We start from the raw sequence: 21,456 nt of genomic DNA on the forward strand, positions 1-21,456 counted from the left end.
ATTGACGTGTCCAGGGGACAGAGGTAAGGGCCCGCTAGGTGGGTACTGTGCTGGTGTTTCCTGAGGGGGTAGGCTCTGTGGTGGTATGGGACTGTGCCTGGATAACCGACTGTCCGGAGATCCCTGATGGGCCAGGTTGGTCATCCAGATCCAGGCGTCCAGAGCTGCTGTCATCACTGTGGGCCTCTTGTGGGGGGGGGGACTGGATGTTGCTGGCACCTCCTCTCCGGTGATGTTGGGTGGAGGACCTATGGGGATGTAAATGCAGTGTTATTGTTTCTGTGTGTGTCAACTTGTGCATGGGTGTGTTGCCCTCTATGGTTGTTATTGCCCTGTCAGCTTTGCCTTGTGTGAGTAGTTATTTTGTGGGCTAGGTGATTCTCTCTATTGTGCATGGAGTGGTGATAGGTGTCCATGCAGGTCTGCGAGTGGTGTCCATGCATTGGTGTTACATGCAGGGCTTGGTATTGGGATGAGTGGGTTGTGATGGTGGGGTATGTGGGAGGTGGTGCAGTGATGGGAGTGAGGGTAGGGGGTGGAGGTTTGGGGTGGCATGCAGTTAGTGGGGGTGATAGTAATATAGATTTGACTTACCAGAGTCCAGTCCTCCTACTCCTGCCAGGCCCTCAGGATGCATTATTGCCAACACTTGCTCCTCCCATGTTGTTAGTTGTGGGGGAGGAGGTGGGGCTCCAGGCCTGTACAGCTATTTGGTGTCTTGCTGCTGTGGAACGCACCTTCCCCCATAGGTCGCTCCACCTCTTCCTGATGTCATCCTTGGTTCTTGGATGCTGTCCCACAGTGTTAACCCTGTCCACAACTCTCCCCCATAGCTCCATCTTCTTTGCAATGGACGCCCGCTGCACCTGTGATCCGAATAGCTGTGGCTCGACCCGGATGATTTCCTGCACCATGACCCTTGGCTCCTCCTCAGAAAACCTGGGGTGTCTTTGAGGTGCCATGATGTGGTGTGAGTGATATGTGTGAGGTGGTGTGTGGGGTGATGTGTTGGGATGTATAGTGTGATGTGCGTGGATGGTGTATGAGTGATGGAGTTCTGTGCCTCTGAGTGATTGTGTGCTCTTTGCTTGTCTCTCTGTGCTTGGTCTCTTTTTTTTGGTTGTAAGGGGTTGTAGGTAGTGTGGGTGTGTGTTTTATAGTGATGTGGGTGTGTGGGTGTGGTGTGTTTATGTGTGTCAGGTGTGTTTATTTTGAATTGTCCAATGTGGTGTAGTTTTGTGAGTGTGTGTGTATTTTGAGCGCAGCAGTGTGTATCGCCAATGGTTTACCGTGGTTGAAAGACCGCCACGTTGATTCGTGGGTCATGATACTGTGGGCGTATTCCTGTTGGCGTGACGGTGTGGGTTTTGCTATCGCCATTTTATCAATGACCTTTGGTGTGGCGGACTTGTGTGGGTGTCTGTATTGTGGAGGTATTCTCTGTGTGGGTCATAATACCCGATGCGGATTACCGCCGCAGCCACGGTATGTTGGCGGCCGTCAGCATGGCGGTTGGTGGTATTTACCACCAGGGTTGTAATGAGGGCCTATATCTTTTTTAATATTTACAGAATACCTTTTAACTACAAAACCCTGTATCTTGAAGTTTTATTTGGTCCTAACACCATGTATTCTACCTGAGTCTTAATGCTTTTTTTTTTCTTAATGTTTAGTTTGTGGTTACTGTATTGCTTTGGTTTTATGTACGTATGCTTTTATGACAACTTCTGTTGAATAATGCTTATTTGATTTGATTTGAGTGGCTGCATGAGCAAGTAAGTTAAGGTGAGAGAGGGTGCATGGGAGAGTATGTCCTTGTCTTATTGACTGTATATGTCAGTGAGTGAGTACATGTGTTAGTATATGTATGAGTAAGTGAGTGGGTGTGTGAGAAATTGTATGGGTGAATGACTGGTTGTATGACTGTATTAGTTACGTATGGCTGAGGGAGTAGATGTGTCAGTAGTTGTATGGATGACTGATTCAGTGTGTCAATGGCTGAATGGGAGTATGAGTGGGTGTGTAAGTGTATGTATTTCTGTATGACTGGATGTGAGAGTGGTTGTATTGGTTAGTGAGTAGGTGCATGAGTGGATGTATATGTGAGTTACTTGATTGTGTTAGTAGCTGTATGCATAAGTTCATCTGTGAGTGGCTCTATGGTTCAATGTTAGGTGTGTGACTGTATGGCTCTTTGAATGTGTATCTCAGTGGTTGTGTGGGAGTGGGTATATGAGTTATTATTAGGGGGTTGTAAGTGGGTGTGTGAGTGGGTTTGTTAGTGTTGTCATCAGTGATGTAATCAGTGATGTCATTTGAGAAGTCATCAGTGATGTCACTTGAGAGGCCATCAGTGATGTGATCAGTGACATCGTTTGAAATGTGATCAGTGATGTCATCAGTGATATCACTGAACATGTCATGAGTGATGTAATATGTGAGGTCAGAAGCAGTGCATTATGGGTGCACAAGTTATAGTTAGCTCAGGTAACTATAACTGCTGAATGGAAATGTGAGCTTAACTATAACGTCCCTGTAACCTTTGTTTTTTCATTGAATATAAATATGTTTGAATAATACATTTAAGCATATTAAAATCAAACATTAGAACACACACGTATATGAATTATTGATCTTCTATTGTGAATGCACCATCAATAATACATTTAGATGTTCGACTTTCCGTTAACCGCATAGAGGCACAAAATATATGTAGGTTTGATTGCATAATTATGTCACTCCTATGATGCGTAATTGCACAGCCAAAGTTATGTGTTTTCAATCCCCCCACTGATAATGAATTAATTAGCAGATTTAGGAGCCCCTAGCACCTCCTTGCGCCACATTAGTATCATATTTGGACCAAAGAGGCCAAAATTGCAGCGCCAAATTTACTAAATGGCGCAATGCCTGCATTGCATCATTTTGTAACCCTTTGCGCTACATTAGGCCTGCTCCGGGCATAATGTATGCAAAGGGGGTGTTCCCCTGTTAGGGGGGCCAAAAAAATGGCGCAAAGGAATGTAAGAGATTTTCTTGTATCATTTTTCTCAGCACTTTTAACGCCTACTTAGAGCATGCATTAAAAGGAGGTGCACCATTGTTTACAATGCGCCTCATTAGGCTTTGCAGGATTAGCATCAACATTTTGGACGCTAATCCTGCAAAGCTGCGAACTAGCCTCAAAAATTTTGAGGCTAGTTCCCCTAACTACCGCCATAGTACGCCATATCTTAGATATTGCGCACACATGGTAGTGTTAGGGGCGCTAAGGGGTTCAAGAAAAGAGGAGCTGCACTGGGTGCAGCACCACTTTTCTTATAACAGGCCCTAAGTCATCACAATCATGATAAAACCCTCTAATGAGACCAGCTAGAGCCTTGTGGTTTTCATGAACTATCGTTTAAACTCTTTCAGATGCTTTATGTCATCAAAATGTTTAGATTGATTTTCCTTCAGGTCAAAATCTGGTCTCTTTCTCTTCTTTGCCCGGACAACCTTCATTCTCGGATAGATTTTGAAACCCACAATCAGAACTATTGCACATATGGAAAAAAAAACTCAATTGCTTTGAGACAAAATCTACAACTCCACTTCCTACATTTACAAACGATCTGCCTACAGCAGGAAATCCATCTGTAATAGCCTCCCGTGCACCTGTTGCTTACAAATCTTTCCAATCCTTCATCACGCCAGAAATGTGCAGAATGTACTTCTCCAGATCCTACTTTTGTCTGGGATGTAAGTACAGCATTGCTGAACTTTTAGCATCTGGCAGTCTCTGCCCTCTTTTGCGAGTAGAAGAACTAACACAAGTCTGTTCTGAAAAACCATAGATCTTCTAGCTACCATTTCTGTATTCACAAGCAATAAGGGCTATGCTGTACTAGTTGCCAGTTTATACTCCATGTTGGACAGCTTTCTAATCTTCAAATTTTTCAGAATCACTCCTATATTTGGGATCAATGCAGCAAAAATATCCCCCTCTACTTCTCCATCACTAACTCCTCTTCTGGTTTTCGTACTCCATAACGAATCATTGAAATGTTCCACATGATAAGTTTAAAAAAAAACTACACCAAAACAACTTACACCATGACATCCCTTGGGCAATTTGAAATAAGCATACTCTCTACAAATAGAACATACTCTAGGAATCACAGCATCCTTTCCACCTAAACATAATTCATTCTGTTCTCTAACATCAACAGTGTGTTCACATTAATTTTTCTCTATAAATATATAAATAATGGATCCAAATAACTCTAGTCAATGTCTTTGCACAGCATACCCCTTATGCTGCCAATCTAAAGCTAAGGGCGGTAGGTTCCCTTTCACTTGATGCTTAATTTATTCTCTATAACACCTTTGCTGTTTTTTAAGATCTTCATTTGTTACAGATTTAGGCCCTCATTCTGACATTGGCGGTAAATCCCACTTACTGCCACGCTGACAGCCGCCAACTTACCGCCGCCGCAGCGGATATCCGTTCACCATATTATGACACACATACACCAATCCGTCAGTATTCAGCCACATACACAATTCTGCCAGCCCAAAGGTCAGTGATAAACTGGGGGAATAAAAACCCACACCGTTAGGCCAACGGAACAACGCCCATCACATTATGACCCATGAATCACCACGGCGGACATTCAACGGCGGTAAACCATTGGTGATACATAACGTCACGCTCAAAATGGACACACACAAACAAAACAACACCACATTGGACAATTTAAACAACACACACCTGACACTCATACACACACCACACCCATCCACTCACACCACTATAAAATACACACCCACATTACCCACAACCCTTTATGAATACAAAAATTGCCACAAGAGAGACAGCAAGACCACAGACACAACCAGAGCAACACACTACTCACACCTACACACCACTCACGCACCCCACATCACACCTCAACACATTACCCAACACACCCTCACCTACACACCTCACACAACACGCATGGCACCACAAAGACTCCCCCGATTCACAGAGGAGGAGCTAAGGATCATGGTGGAGGAAATCATCAGGGTAGAGCCACAGTTATTTCAAGCAAAGGTGCAGCAGATATCAATAGTTAGGAAGATGGAGCTATGGCGGAGAATCGTGCAAGGGTCAGCGCTGTCAGACAGCACCCAAGAACTAGGGATCACATCAGGAAGAGATGGAATGACCTACGGGGGAAGATACATTCCATTTAGGCAAGGCACCAACTCGCTGTACAGAGGACTGGCGGTGGACCCCCACGTCCTCCCCCACAACTAACAGCCTGGGAGGAGCAAGTCTTGGCAATCATGCATCCTGAGGGCCTGGCCTGAGTAGGAGGAGGACTGGACGCTGGTAAGTCAACTCTTTACTACTATCACCCCCCTACCTGCATGCCATCACATACCCTCACCCTCCGTCCCATCACTCCACCACTACCCCACCATCACATCTCACTCATCCCGATGCCAAGCCCTGCATGCTTCACCAATGCATGGACACCCCTCACAGCCCTGCAAGGACACTCATCACTAAAGGATGCACACTATAGAGAATTAGCTATCTCACCATACACCAACGTACACAAGTGAAAGCTGCCAGGGCAAATACAACCAAAGAAGGCAAGCCATGGATACACAAAATGTCAAACACAGAAACCATAGCACATCATTTACATCCCCACAGGTACCCCAGCCAATGTCAGCAGAGAGGAGGTGCCGGAAATATCCCCAACAGAGGAGGCCCACAGTGATGACAGCAGCTCTGGTCTTCAGGATCTGGATGACCAACCGGGCCCATCCGGGACATCTGGACAGCCGGTTACCCAAGCCCAGTCACACACCACCACAGAGCCTCCCCCATCAGGAAACAATACCACAGCACCCACCAGGTGTACCCATGCCTCTGTCCCCAGGACACATCAACCAGCACTGTGTCCACCTCTACAGGACCCCAGGCCACACCTCAAACCCAAGACAATCAGGGACCTGGAGTCAGTGGCAGAGGGCACATAGTTCAGGGGACAGAGGCACAGGCCAACAGGGAAACTGGGAGGAGTGCTGTGCACCAGGGGGAAGACAGGCCAGGGACCCGACTCTCCAGGAGGCACTAGTGGAGATCCTGGGAGCCTATCAACATTCCAAGGACACGGTGGGCCAGATCCTGGACAATGTGCAGGAGAACAGGCTCTTGCAGGAGGGTAAGTACCAGGGGATTACGAAGGACTTGCATGCCATCAACAACACCCTGATCTCCATAGCAGGGGTGCTGGCAGACGTGGCCAATATTATTAGGGAGACAGTCACACAACAGTGGGCCCCTGCTACTAGCCAGACATCTGAACAGCCTTCCAACTCCGCTGCCGCTAGTGGACAGGAGGCCCCGCCACAGGACTCACAGGCCACCAGCAACCCACCCCCTGCAGAAGGAGAACCACCCCGCAAATGTTACCTACGATCGAGACAGTAGCCAGAGACAATTGCCAAGACCCCCAACAGGAAATTAGCCTCTCCTGATTGTCACCCTTGTATCCCACTCAGTCACCCGGTCCACCTTGAACTGCCATTGCTCCCCTTCCTATGTTCCATTGGACAATGCATCTGTGCTACAAATAGACTGGAGCAATACCCTGGATTTTCCTCCATCATCACCCAATCCCTTTGCACTTGCAGCTGAATATTTTACCACTTCAATAAATACCCTTGGAAAAAAAAGAAGTTTGGAGTATGTCAAATTTTTTAAGTATGTATTCTTTAAACAGCTACAAACATTGTAATTCAACTGTACAGAAAATGAGCGTAGATTAATGACCTGTAGCTGGCTGCAGTGATCCTATCAGGTCACCAAAAACTGCAAAATGAATTGCCAAAGGGTACAGTAAGTGGGTATAGCAGTGGGAAATATCATCATGCAAGTGCCACAGAAATTCCAACAAATTCAATAGAAATGTGATGTACCACTGTCTTACCTGTGCATCATTGGAAGTATTGTCTGATTACTGGTGATCTGTTGTCCTCATCCTCATTCTCTGCCTCCTCATCCTCACTGTCCACAGGGTTCACTGCTGTCACACAGGCATGTCCAGCATCCTTCTCCTGCAGAAAAGGCACATGGCGTATCAAGGCAAGGTTGTGCAACATGCAGAATGCCACTACTATCTGGCAGACCTTCTTGGGTGAGTAGCACAGGGATCCACTTGTTAGATGGATGCACCGGAACTTGGCCTTCAGGAGACCAAAGGTCCTTTCTATTATCCTTCTGGTTCGTCCATGAGCCTCATTATAACGTTCTTCTGCCCTTGTCCTGGCATTCCTCACAGGGGTGAGCAGCCATGATAGGTTGGGGTAACCAGAGTCACCTCCAAATTTTGAGGGACAACATTTAGCCACACACTATCCCATATGGCCCATACCATACCCAGACACCAACATATACTGGGTGGGAACTGGGCTCACCTATTAGCCACACCCTGTGCCTCTGTAGTTGGCCCATCACATTTGGGATGCTGCTATTTCTCAGGACAAAGGCATCATGCACCGACCCTGGATAATTAGCATTGATGTGGGAGATGTACTAGTCCACCAAGCACACCATCTGTACATTCATAGAGTGGAAACTCTTATGATTTCTGAACACCTGTTCATTCTGATGGGGGGGACAAATGCAATATGTGTTCCATCAATCGCCCCAATTATCTTGGGGATATGTCCCATCGTATAGAACTCGGGCTTCACTGTGGCCAAATCTTCGACATGGGGAAATACAATGTAGCTGCACATGTGTTTAATCAGGGCAGACAAAATTATTGTTAGCACCATTGAGAACACTGGCTGTGACATTCCTGCTGCCAAGCCTACTATCACTTAGAAAGAACCAGTTGCCAAGAAATGGATTACTGATAGAACTTGCACAAGAGGGGGATCCCAATGGGGTGACGGATAGCAGATATCAGGTCAGGCTCCAATTGGGCACACAACTCTGTGATTGTGGCTCTGTCCAGTCTATAGGTGAGTATAATGTGCCTGTCCTCCATTGTTAGCAAGTCCACCAGGGGTCTGTACTCGAGAGTATGTCTCCATCTCCTATTCATCCACAGCGGTAGCAATCTATGGGGCAAAAGAGTGAGGAGCCGGTCACAAACTGAACAATGGGGCTACAACAGAACTTTGCATGCTGTTCACTTGGAATGGGTAAGTGTGGTTTGTACAGTATGCACTAACTCACCAGTGATGCAGCAAATATATAAAGGCCCCACCCCCCAAAATGGCGTACGCCTGTCCTGTGTGGAGGGACAGGTGGAAGTGAGGTAATTCTGCTGACGTTGTGCGCCGTTGCGGGAGGGGGTTGGGAACCGCCGTGCAACTCCTCATTGGATAACATTGGGCCCTATGGGTTACAGTGGCCAATGGTGATCTACGCCGGCAGTGACGGTATGCACCGCCTCAGACGTGACCACCATGTTCTATCTGATCCCTCACTTGCTACCTGATCTTCAACAGGAGAGGACCTACACTGCATGTGCTGCTATGACCTGTGTCTGGAACCTACCATGGCCGTGTGACTAGGGAAAGGGCCCCAGCCTTCACTTCGGCTGAGTTGGAGAGACTGGTGAACGGGGTCCTACCCCAGTACGGACTGCCTCCAGACCAACAGGTGAGTACACTGTGGGCACGATGTACGTGGCATGAATGCATGGAGTGGTGTTTGTGAAGGCCTCATGTAAGGGGAGTGGGTGGATTTCCTCTGGGCGGTGCATTGGTTGTGTGCTGGGCCATGTGTGTGTAAATGGTGATGTGAAGGGGTATGGTAGGCCATATGTGTAACAGGCAAGACTGTTTGACTAATTCTATTTTCCTGTGTGTATTTCCTCTGCAGGTCAGCGCCCATCTAAAGAAGGGTGTATGGCGTGCCATCGCCAAAGAGGTGCGGACCCTGGGGGTCTATGGCAGGCAGAGCACCCACTGTCGGAAACGGTGGGAGGACCTGAGACGCTGGGCATAGAAGATGATGGAGGCCCAGCTGGGGATGGCCTCTCAACGAGGAAGGGTGTCCATCGAACCCTGACCCCCCTGATGGCCTGCATACTGGTGGTGGCCTATCCTGTGCTGGATGGGCACTTGAGAGCATCACAGCAGCCACAAGGGGGCGAGTACAGTGCCCATCATTACAACTTACGCATGGTAGGGTGGTATCCGGGTGGGGGATGTGTGTAAGTGGGTGCCCCTGGGCCAGGTATGACATTGCAGCATAGGTCCTCTGGTGGCTAGGGTTCAGAAGAGAAAATCTTGCTACCTAGCTCGTAGGCATCCACTACTGGTCAGGGCTGGGTGGGTCCCAGGTGTACTGCATTTGGCAGTGTGTGCCCCTCCCCATGGCTTGGCTGATAACTATTTCTCTGGTAATGCTATGGCATATTGTGTAGGGCTGTTCCCTGTGTGTGAGGGTGCTGTGTACGCCAACTGTGGTGTTGGTGCAGCCATTGACCAGGCTGCTGGCTTGCTGCTGGCTAGCTGACTATCTTGCCATATTGTTCCAAACCTATTGGCTGGCACAGAACCCACCATGAATGTTGGGATGAGCTCAGACTGGGGTACAAGTGAAAAGCAGATTATTTTATGGGAGCAGGTGTCTTGTAAGCCTGCCTTGGCCAAATCATCCACGCTCATAAGCACCAACTGGGTGATGCAGGGGGAAATAAAAGAGACTCTTGACACTTCCCTATCTTGTTCCCCACTCTGGAATCCCACGAAGATTGAGTCGTCCAGGGATATCCTAGAGTTTGAAGGGATTTGATGGAATATATGAAATATTTGTGAAGGATTCAAGGGCCATCATTTTCTTGCTTTTTTCCCCTGCGGATAATATACAGTAGCAGTTCTGAGGGCCCTGGATTGAAATTAGATAGGTTGTTGGTACCAATGGAGGATTCTTTACAAGACTTATTGGAGCCCAAGGGCTTGGGCACATTATCACTTGCAGACCCTGAAGGCTTTTTATTTAACATGGAGCAGCCACTTGGAGGTAGAAAAATTATAGCTGGCCACATTTTAGCACAAGCTTTGTTATGGTCTCACTACGAGTAGATACAGCTGCTAAAGTGTTGCTGGATGGCATGGGGGACCTTAAATATTGATCTAGACAAGAGACCTCCTGACCGGGGGTACAGACCTTGCCTTCAAACTTGGACATTTTCTTTTACCAACATGTGGCTTGTGGGGTCTTGTAGTTCTACTCAAGCCTCTAGCCCTCTAGGAAAGGTAATAGCATTAGGACAATTTAAGGGGGCCCAAGGGTTATTGCCCTTTCCTCACAAGCATTGGGCATTTGGAGATGTAGACTGTGACTTCAGGAACTAACTGAGCCACTCTTTTTTCTGATGTTATTAGCCCTTGTCCCCCAAAACTGCGGGGGTGGGGAGGATAATGGAACCCATGCCTCCACATACAGCTAACACACCCTTGTTAGAATTATGGAGTTCACACCAAGGCCCGTATTTATACTTTTTGACGCTAAACAGCGCTAACGCAGTTTAGCGTCAAAAAATTTAGCGCCGGCTAATGCCATTCTGAAGCGCCATGCGGGCGCCGTATTTATTGAATGGCGTTAGCCGGCGCAAGCAGACCGGCGCTGCCTGGTGTGCGTGGAAAAAAACCACGTACACCAGGCAGCGCCGGCGTAGGGAAAAATGGCGCTAGGGCGTCTTAAAAATGGTGCAAGTCAGGTTGACGCAAAAATCGCCTCCACCCGATTTGCGCCATTTTTAACGACGCCCAGACGCCATTTACATGACTCCTGTCTTAGTAAAGACAGGAGTCATGCCCCCTTGCCCAATGGCCATGCCCAGGGGACTTATGTCCCCTGGGCATGGCCATTGGGCATTGAGGCATGTACGGGGGTACAAATCAGGCCCCCCTATGCCACAAAAAAATATTTTTTTTAAAAAATGTATACTTACCTGAACTTACCTGAATGTCCCTGGGGTGGGTCCCTCCATCCTTGGGTGTCCTCCTGGGGTGGGCAAAGGTGGCAGGGGGGGTCCCTGGGGGCATGGGAGGGCAGCTGTGGGCTCATTTTGAGCCCACAGGTCCCTTAACTCCTGCCCTGACCCAGGCGATAAAAAGTGGCGCAAATGCGGGGTTTTCTGCCCCGCCAACTCCCGGGCGTGATTTTTGCCCGGGAGTATAAATACGACGCATTTGCGTCGCAGTCATTTTTTGGGACGGGAACGCCTACCTTGCATCTCATTAACGCAAGGAAGGCGTTCACGCTAAAAAATGACGCTCTTTACTCATACTTTGGCGCTAGACACGTCTAGCGCCAAAGTATAAATATGGCGTTAGTTTTGCGCCGAATTTGCGTAAAAAAAAACTACGCTAATTCGGCGCAAACGGAGTATAAATATGCCCCCAAATGTCTTTCAAAAGCTTTGTTTGGTCCACCTGATTTGGTCTTACAGACACAATTGTTTCTAAGATATGATGTATAGTATTTTACATTCAACATTGTCCAGCAGAGACGAGGAGCCGATCGGCTGAATATTGATGGACCCTCTGAGAGAGTCAAGAGTTGTGTTAGGTTCCTTGAATCAGGAGGCCTTCTGAAGGAGGAGAATACTGTGATCCAGGGAACCTACACTATGATCCGACTGTGGGGACACATGCCCTTCCAATGAAAAAGGGGATAGAGAAATGTTGATGCACCGCAATTAAGAGAGTCTTGGGCCCTCGCGCCTAGCTTTTGGAGAGGCTTCCAAAGGATTAACTAATTGGGCACAATCTGCTGCCGAGCATGCCCCCTCAGTTACTGGGCAAGGGACACAGGGTGTCTCACCCCCACCCCAACCTGATGGAGGAAGGGAGCCAATATTAAAATATTTGGAGACAAATTCTTTATTGACGTGGCAAGGGGTGAGCATGGAACATTCCCATTTATTAGGGATCTTAAGTCAGGCTGGGAAATCACCTTTTATGCAGGGCTTCCCTGAGACACCCATGAGGGCTCTCTTTTTTGCAAAGCATGGAGGAAGAAGTAAGCAGAGGTATCCATTGCAGGCAAAAACAAGAAGAGAAAGCCACTCCAAACAAAAAAGAAAAAAGAGAGGCTTACCTCCTCCTTGAGCACGCTCTGATTACCACTTCCACTACCAGACCCCTCCAACCAAATGCTGCCCACTGCTACTTCATAGTCAATAGAGCCAGGAAGTAAAAGGAGAGTCAACTTCTTCCAAGAAACTCCCAGATTGAAACGTTGATGGAGGGCAGATGGAGAGGATTGAAGGTGCTACAGAGTTTAGGCACCATGGGCTTTACTAAACATCACTAGGCTTCACATAGGGGTTACTTAGATCAGAGTTCTGAATTGTCTGAGGCACACGGTCTTTAGGTAGGTTCAATATTTCCCTTCCTTGTCTTCTGGGCCAACAGTCTCTAGCCTCCACTCACTTTTTCACAGTACTAGGTCCATAGTCAGGGTCAGAATTTCAATTCGACTCATTCACCACTAGAGGTCGAGACTCTTCTGTCTCAGCTTCATCTGTGGCTCTCTTCAAACTCCCCCATACCAAACATGATCTGTTTCAAGTTCTATTTGATCCCTGACATTTTGAGTAACCGTCGGCCGTTGCCTTTCTGTTGCCACCAGGACTTCTGGAACAGGTTCTCTCACATCAAGGGGACACTCAACTCTGCAAGTATGGGAAGCGTGTATCCAATTAGGGGGACCTTCACGTTTAACTGCTGTTGTTGTCAGCAAGATGACATGATATTGCCCATGCCAACCAGGTTCTAAACAGTTTTTTCTTATGAGTTTCTTCATCAGGACCCAGTCATCTGGAAAAAGGTCATGGTACTGTTCCTGATGCAGAGGGGCTGTGGCTGCTGTGACCTAATGAGACACAGAACACATCATGCCGGCTAGCCCTTTACAGTAATCAAGGATCATATCATCTGTAAAATTCAAAAGTGCATTTTCAAGAATAGCTGGCAATCGCATAGCCCTGCCCATGATATTCTCATGGGGAGGCAGTCCTGTCTTCTGATCAGGTACACTCCAAAGAGTCATCAACACAAGAGGCAAGGCATAAGGCCATTTCAAAGATGTCAAAGCACACATTTTTGCCAATCTGGAACAAGACCCGAAGCCTCAGGTCAATAGCTGCAATGTAATCTCTGTTCCACTTGCAATGCTGAGCACAACAATCTCAGGACCTCATTATTTAAATAAGTCCCAAGATCTGATTTCAGAGAAGTCAGACAGCCAAACCTGCATGCGAGTTCTATTAAATAAGTCCCAAGATCTGATTTAAGAGAAGTCAGACAGTCAAACTGTAAGAACTGAGGCAGATCCAGCAAGTAAGTAAACTTGTAAGGTTTATTTGCTTTCAAGAAACCACCCTGAAAAAATACAATCTAACAGCTCCTCCTCCGCGGCTTCCATAAAACGCCTCTCTCTTTTTTTGCTGACCGTTTTCCACCCCAAGAACGTTCTCCGATTCAAAGTCTCTAGTCAACCCGGTTCTCGAGAGCGGCGCGCGCCTAAATAAAAGTACAGCGCCCCGATGTCGTGAGCCAGCTAACTAAAAGAATATTACATGGGTTTTCCTCTTCCAAAAAAACCAAAAGGAAGAGACTACATAAGTAGACTACATTGGAATGCTATATAGCAAACAACTTAAAACATCGCACTAATACAAACTATAGATTCACTATTCAATACTGTTAGGAACTTACAAAGAATTTTAAACATCGACAATAAAAACATATCAAACAAATTAACAACATAAAGCTATGAGAAGCATAGTACAATCAAATTTAGACCAACATTATCCTATACAATAAAACAGGGATAATAAATCAACATTCTGTAAAGTTCCCATCTCACATAAGTACTTCAACGTACAGTGGAGAAAATATGTATGGTTCACATCTAACATGTGTACTACAAGTACAATGATGAAAACATCACTGCTCCGATTCATCTAAATCTGTAAGGCTTACGTCTTACATGAGTACTTCTGCGTACCATGGAGAAATCATCACACACCATGCCGGCACCATCTCATTCTTTGCACACATCAAATTGAATATCACAATTTTTATTACTATCAACTTCCCTGCCTAAAAAGCTTGTATTGGCTGGTGAACGAACCTTCACAACCTTAGACTTATTCCACCAATGACCACCCTCAACCCTGACGGCATTTCCACATATCTTATTGACCAAAACAGGAGAAGAAAACTTTGAGTCACCTTTCTTGATGAAACCCCCAAGCTTGATTCTCACAAAATCTCCAGCATTCACAGACAAATCAGACACTTTCCTCCTTTCATCAACGGTGAGTACAGACTTCAGCTCAGGATTAAACGGCTTCAGTGCCACGCATTTGGAAAGCTGATGTTTAATCCACTCAAATGCTTCAACACAATCACTATTCCAGTCAAAATCTACTTTAGCTTTAAGCAGGTTTGAGATCGGCCTGACTCTGGAAGCAAAATCCCTTATAAACCGTGAATAGAATTCACAAAGACCTAAAAAGCTTTTAACACCGCTTTTATCAGTGGGAGGAGGCGCTTCAAGAATGTTCTGAACCAAACCAGGTTTGGGACTGACACCCGAACAAGAAATCACATGGCCCAAATATTCAACCTCTTCTTTGAGAAATTCACACTTTTCTCTTTTTAACACAACACCTCGTTGTTGAAAAATAGAAAGAACTTGTCTGAGTGTGACATCATGGGATTGATGATCTGGCCCAAAAATCAACACATCGTCTTGGAAAATGGCTACTCTATCAATGCCTTTAAGTAGATTTTCCATAACTCTCTGGAAAACTGACGCAGCTGATGCTAAACCAAAGGGTAACCTGCAATACTGATAGGTACCCCACGGTGAAACAAAAGCTGTAAAGTGCCGGGATTCAGGTTCCAATTCAATTTGGTGATAGACGGATGCTAGATCTAATTTAGTAAAAAACTTAGCACCTGCAACTAGAGCTAACAAATCATTGATTTTCGGCAAAGGATGGGAATCAATACAAATCTCTTTGTTCAGAGCACGTAAGTCTATGCACACTCTAAGCTCACCATTTTTTTTTCTAGCGACAACTAAAGGAGAAAGCCACAGTGAAGATTCAATTTGTTCAATAATACCTGACTTAGTTAAAGAAATCAATTCCTTTTCCAAATCTTCACGTGCGCTAAATGGCACTCCTCTCATCTTGTGTTTTATGGCTAGAGCACCTTCTTTTACTTTTATTCTATGCTTAAAACCTTTAATTTTTCCACGTTCTCCGGAAAAGACTTTGGGAAATTTGTTTAATAAATTTTCTACTACATCTGAATCTCTCAAGACAAGAACTTGCTCGCGTGCACCAGGTTTTAATATCATACCAAATAGTCCTTGGTGAAACCAACCAAGGATATTTAGGCCCTTGACAGCTACGTAAATTTTGCCAGTGATAATTCTTCCTTTGAATTTCAACACGTCTTCAAAATATCCCACCAACTAAATTTTCCGTTCTTCATATGACACAGGACCTCTGTCTGGAGGTTGAAGAACTCTATTGTTCCATGTAGCTTGAAAAAAGTTCCTTTGTGATCATTGTAATACGTGCACCAGAATCAACTAACAGACGAATAACTTTGTCTCCAACACCCAATTCCACATATGGATCGACACAGTCGGAAGGGTCACGCCACTTGACAACATCATCATCAACCACCAAAACCATGTCTTGTATATCTGAGATAAGATAATTTTCTTGAATCACCGGAGCTTCTTCTTTGACAACCCCAACATTAGTTTTCTTAAGATTGGAGCTTTGACAAACCTTAGCAAAATGGCCCACTTTGTTGCACAGTCTGCAAGAGACGAACTTGGCTGGGCAAGGTTTACTTCCTTTCTTGTGGAAGCCGTTTCCACATCTAAAACAAATGTTGGACTGTGAAAAAATTGTTTTGGAGTTGGTGTTTCCCCAGGAGGTATCCCCTTTTTTTTGAAAGACCGAACACTCCTTATTGTACACAGGACAGACATGATCTTGAGGTCTGTCTTCAAGTTCCTTCACTGATCGTAAATATGTTTCAATACTTTTAGCAATTCTGATACATTCGTTAAGGCTTGGGTTCCCCAAAGTCAAGAGTTTCTGACGTATGTTTTATGTCCAAACAGTGGCAAATAAATTGGTCTCTAATTAGCTGATCTCTAAAGTTTTCAAATTCGCATTCTGCTATTAATGTTCTTAATGCTGATATGTACGTGTCAATGTCTTCATTAGATTTCTGTGTTCGTTTGAAGAATTTGGGGGTCATTCTGACCCTGGCGGTCATGAACCGCCAGGGCCAACGACCGCGGAAGCACCGCCAACAGGCTGGCGGTGCTTCCATGGGCATTCTGACCGCGGCGGTACAGCCGCGGTCAGAAACGGGAAACCGGCGGTGTCCCGCCGGTTTCCTGCTGCCCCTGGGAATCCTCCACGGCGGCGCTGCAAGCAGCGCCGCCATGGGGATTCCGACCCCCTTCCCGCCAGCCTGGTTCTGGCGGTTTCCACCGCCAGAACCTGGCTGGCGGGAACGGGTGTCGTGGGGCCCCTGGGGGCCCCTGCAGTGCCCATGCTATTGGCATGGGCACTGCAGGGGCCCCCTAACAGGGGGGCGGGCGGGCGGCCTTCTGGCAGTCGCCCGCCAGCCCAGCGGGAAACTCAGAATGACCGCCGCGGTCTTTTGACCGCGGTACGGTCTTCTGGCGGTTCCCGCCAGGCTGGCGGCATCCGCCGCCGGCGGGGGTCAGAATGACCCCCTTTGGGTCTTAAAATGACTAAACTTGGGGGCTCATTGAACCTCATTTCCAGTTTTTTTACCGCTTCTTGGAATTCATCGAGTTCTTCGTCTTGCTGTATTTGTAAGTCTGGTAGATGTTTAAACGTAGATCTCCCCTCAAAGCCAAGCAAGTGTAGTAAAAGACATCTCTTTCTTTCAGGTCTAAATCTTGTAGCACCTAACGCCCCCAAATATGTTTCAAATGCATCAAACCAATGTTTCCATATAATTGGTGGTTCACCAGGAGCCTCCAGGAAAGGTGGTGGTGGTATAACAGCCTGCATACTGAATCCAGATAAATTGCGCTATGTTAGTAAACTGTCAATTTGACTGAAGTCAGAAATATTATAAAAACCATCCAATGAGTATGATGATTAATCAGTATACTTTTGGAGATAGAAAATGGCGTTAGGTTTGATCCACAACAGTTCCAGTAAAAAGGTTAGCGTTCTAGTTGTTGAAAAGCCTGTAGCTGCAGAGAAATAAAAAAAAAGTCTGGGTTTGGACAAAAAAAAACAGTTCGAGTGTCTAAGGTTAGCCTTCTCGTTGTTGAGGCGGGGTTTTCACTCACTGTGCAGTTTAAGCTCAGATCGACGTGTGGAAAGCTCTCACATCTTCCTTATCCGTGGGATCGAGTGTGGTTGATTTCTCTCGTCGCCACAATGTAAGAACTGAGGCAGATCCAGCAAGTAAATAAACTTGTAAGGTTTATTTGCTTTCAAGAAACCACTCTGAAGAAATACAATCTAACAGCTCCTCCTCCGCGGCCTCCTTAAAACGCCTCTGTCTTTTTTTGCCGACCGTTTTCCGCCCCGAGAATGTTCTCCGATTTAACGCCTCTCGTCAACCCGGTTCACGAGAGCGGCGCACGCCTAAATAAAAGTACCGCCCGCCGATGTCGCGAGCCGGTTAACTAAAAGAATATCACACAAACCTGCATATGAGTTCTATTACCAACAGTTTTGCTACAGGGAGACTATCATTTCTTCTTTTCGGGTAAGCTTCAGCCCAACACAAGAGGATGCTTAGAAATCACCAGGACATATCTCAACCTGCTACACACACGCATCTCAATAAAGTCCAACTACATCTTGTTAAAGGGTCCCCCTGGTCTTCCTATGCAACTTCTGCCCATATTTATGGGCTTTCGGCTCAGGGCAGCACAGCAGGTCACCTTGCTGCGCTGCCCTGCATCAAAGTGAAATCGCAGGAATGCTCTTTATCTATGGCATGCAGTGAATTCCTGTCCTAACAGGGAAGGCATCACAACAAAAAAGGTCCCACTCCCACCTAGGATATCTCCAACTGTAGTTGTAATCAAAAGGATTTTCCATCACAGGCAACTAAATTGAAAGAAAAACAGAAAGTTATTAGGTTATACAAATACATTTATATTATAGCTTTAGAAAGACTAAGTACAGACTACTACCACCATGTCAAATCAAAGAATGCCACATATTATAACAAAATCTAGCAATAGTTAGCATTGAATTTAAAGAAAATCAAAGTTATGAAACCCTCAAGTCAGGAAAAGTGTAGTTAAAGCGGGTCTATTTACAAGAATTGACCATGTATTGTGCCAGCGATGCATCAAAATAACTTGTGATTCAGTATGACCTAATCCTACTCCAGGGACGCATTGTATTTACAACATCGCACACCATGGTGTAAAGAGGACTGTGGCAGATTGTATTAAGCCTTGGCACGACTACAAGTGCAGGACCAAGGAGAAAGTGGCCAGCAACCTGAAGACAGCCAAGCGCACTGGAGGAGGAGTACCTGAGCTCGAGGAGGAGCTGACTCTCTTGGAGGAGCAGGTGGCATCAGTCACCCCAGAGGAGTTGGTAGCAGGAGTGGAAGGGCATGACAGTGCATCCCATGAGGACCAACAAGACAAGTTTCAAAAAGGTGCAATTGCACAAAATATGTCTGTTCTGTAGTGCAGCATGAAATCTTTCTCTGCTTCACTGTTCTGAGTGTAAGTGAAAAGGATGGAAATGGCCATATGTCCAATCACACATCTGAGAAATGTAACTTAAGAAAAACACACGTCATATAGCCCAGTATACAGCCATCATGAGTATCCAGTCCATGTTTGATGTAGTGCACCAGTCCAGTTTCACCTTTGGGTCTTTGTGATTTTTATGCAATGAATAACATAATTGTCCTGGACTACAAGTCCCACAATACCTAGCAAAATATCTGAGGGCTAACTTACAAGTAACTTTCGTGATGATGCATGATGCACTTGCAGTGCATAGTGGAGACCTGTTAGAAATGGGGCTTTTGGTTGGCAGTCAGGTTACCCCCTGTCCAAGCAAAAGCCCTCACTCTAGTCAGGGTAAGTCACACACAATCCAAGATTATCCTGTGCCCACCCTCTGGTAGCTTGGCACGAGCAGTCAGGCTTAACTTAGAAGGCAATGTGTAAAGTATTTGTGCAATAAATCATACAATACCACCATATAACACCACAAAAATACACCACACAGTGTTTAGAAAAATATATAATATTTATCAGGATAATTGTAGGTCAAAAAGAATAAAGTTGCAATGTGAAATTGTAGAGATATCACTGAAAAGTGATATAAAGTGTCTTAAGTCTTTAAAATATAAACAAAGTCTCTTTCAAGCACAAGTACCTGGTTTGGAGTGGAAAAATCTCCTCAGAGGGCCACAAAAGAAGAGGTGCGTGGAAAAAGGGTGTGTGCGTCGATTTCTCCCCAGCACACACGGACTTGCGTTGTTATTTTCCACGCGGGGGAGTCGTGCGTCGTTTTCTGGTGCGCGGACAGTCTCTTTCTGTGGATCGCGGGGATTACCAGATGTCCCGGGTCTGTGCGTGGATTTTCCTGCTTGTTTTCCGGCTGCGCGTCGTTCTGCGGGGCTGAGCGTCGAAGTTTCGATCTCACGGCAGGCGTCGCGTCGATTTCTCCTTGGAAGTCGGACGGCGTTGTCCTTGCGAGGCCGTGCGTCAAAGTTTTGATCTCACGGCAGGCGTCACGTCGATTTCTCCTTGGAAGTCGGGCGGCGTTGTCCTTGCGTGGCCGTGCGTCAAAGTTTCGATCGTCCCGAAGGCGTCGCGTCGATCAGCGTCGGTGTGCGGCGTTTTTTCTTGCCGCGGAACAAGCTGTGCGTCGAAAATTTTGGCGCACGGAGCGTCCAAGTGAAAAAGAGAAGTCTTTTTGGTCCTGAGACTTCAGGGAACAGGAGGCAAGCTCTATCCAAGCCCTTGGAGAGCACTTTCACAGCCAGACAAGAGTTCAGCAAGGCAGTAGGCCAACAGCAAGGTAGCAGTCCTTTGTAGAAAGCAGACAGGTGAGTCCTTTGAGCAGCCAGGCAGTTCTTCTTGGCAGGATGTAGCTTCTGGTTCAGGTTTCTTCTCCAGAAAGTGTCTGATGAGGTAGGGCAGAGGCCCTGTTTTATACCCAAATGTGCCTTTGAAGTGGGGGAGACTTCAAAGAGTGGCTAAGAAGTGCACCAGGTCCCCTTTCAGTTCAATCCTGTCTGCCAGGGTCCCAGTAGGAGGTGTGGCAGTCCTTTGTGTGAGAGCAGGCCCTCCACCCTCCCAGCCCAGGAAGACCCATTCAAAATGCAGATGTATGCAAGTGAGGCTGAGTACCCTGTGTTTGGGGTGTGTCTGAGTGAATGCACAAGGAGCTGTCAACCAAGCCCAGCCAGACGTGGATTGTAAGGCACAGAAAGATTTAAGTGCAAAGAAATGCTCACTTTCTAAAAGTGGCATTTCTAGAATAGTAATATTAAATCCGACTTCACCAGTCAGCAGGATTTTGTATTACCATTCTGGCCATACTAAATATGACCTTCCTGCTCCTTTCAGATCAGCAGCTGCCACTTCAACAATGTATGAGGGCAGCCCCAATGTTAGCCTATGAAGGGAGCAGGCCTCACAGTAGTGTAAAAACGAATTTAGGAGTTTTACACTACCAGGACATAAACCTACACAGGTACATGTCCTGCCTTTTACCTACACAGCACCCTGCTCTAGGGGTTACCTAGGGCACACATTAGGGGTGACTTATATGTAGAAAAAGGGGAGTTCTAGGCTTGGCAAGTACTTTTAAATGCCAAGTCGAAGTGGCAGTGAAACTGCACATACAGGCCTTGCATTGGTAAGCCTGAGACAAGGTTAAGGGGGCTACTTAAGTGGGTGGCACAACCAGTGCCACTAGTAGCCTTTAATCTACAGGCCCTAGGCACATGTAGTGCACATTATTAGGGACTTATAAGTAAATTAAATAGTCCAATCAGGTATGATCCAAAGTTACCATGTTTAAAAAGGGAGAGAGCATATGCACTTTAGCACTGGTTAGCAGTGGTAAAGTGCGCAGAGTCTAAAAGCCAGCAAAAACAGTGTCCAAAAAGTGGAGGGAGGCAGGCAAAAAGTTAGGGGTGACTACCCTAAGGCTGTCAGGTCTAACAAGACCCATACCTACAATGGAATGCAAAGTCACTTTTTGTGGCTTTACATGGACTTGTAGATATGGTGGAAGGCAACGCAGTGCATGTTGCTGCGGTCCCTCACACAGCATCAGGGAGGCATCCCATGGCTGTTGCAGTGGGTGTTCACATACAAAATCATTGTGTTTGGACTCATTCCCAGATTTTCAAGAAGCT

The sequence above is a fragment of the Pleurodeles waltl genome, chromosome 3_1 (assembly GCF_031143425.1).
Source record: "Pleurodeles waltl isolate 20211129_DDA chromosome 3_1, aPleWal1.hap1.20221129, whole genome shotgun sequence".
NCBI classification, from domain to species: domain Eukaryota; kingdom Metazoa; phylum Chordata; class Amphibia; order Caudata; family Salamandridae; genus Pleurodeles; species Pleurodeles waltl.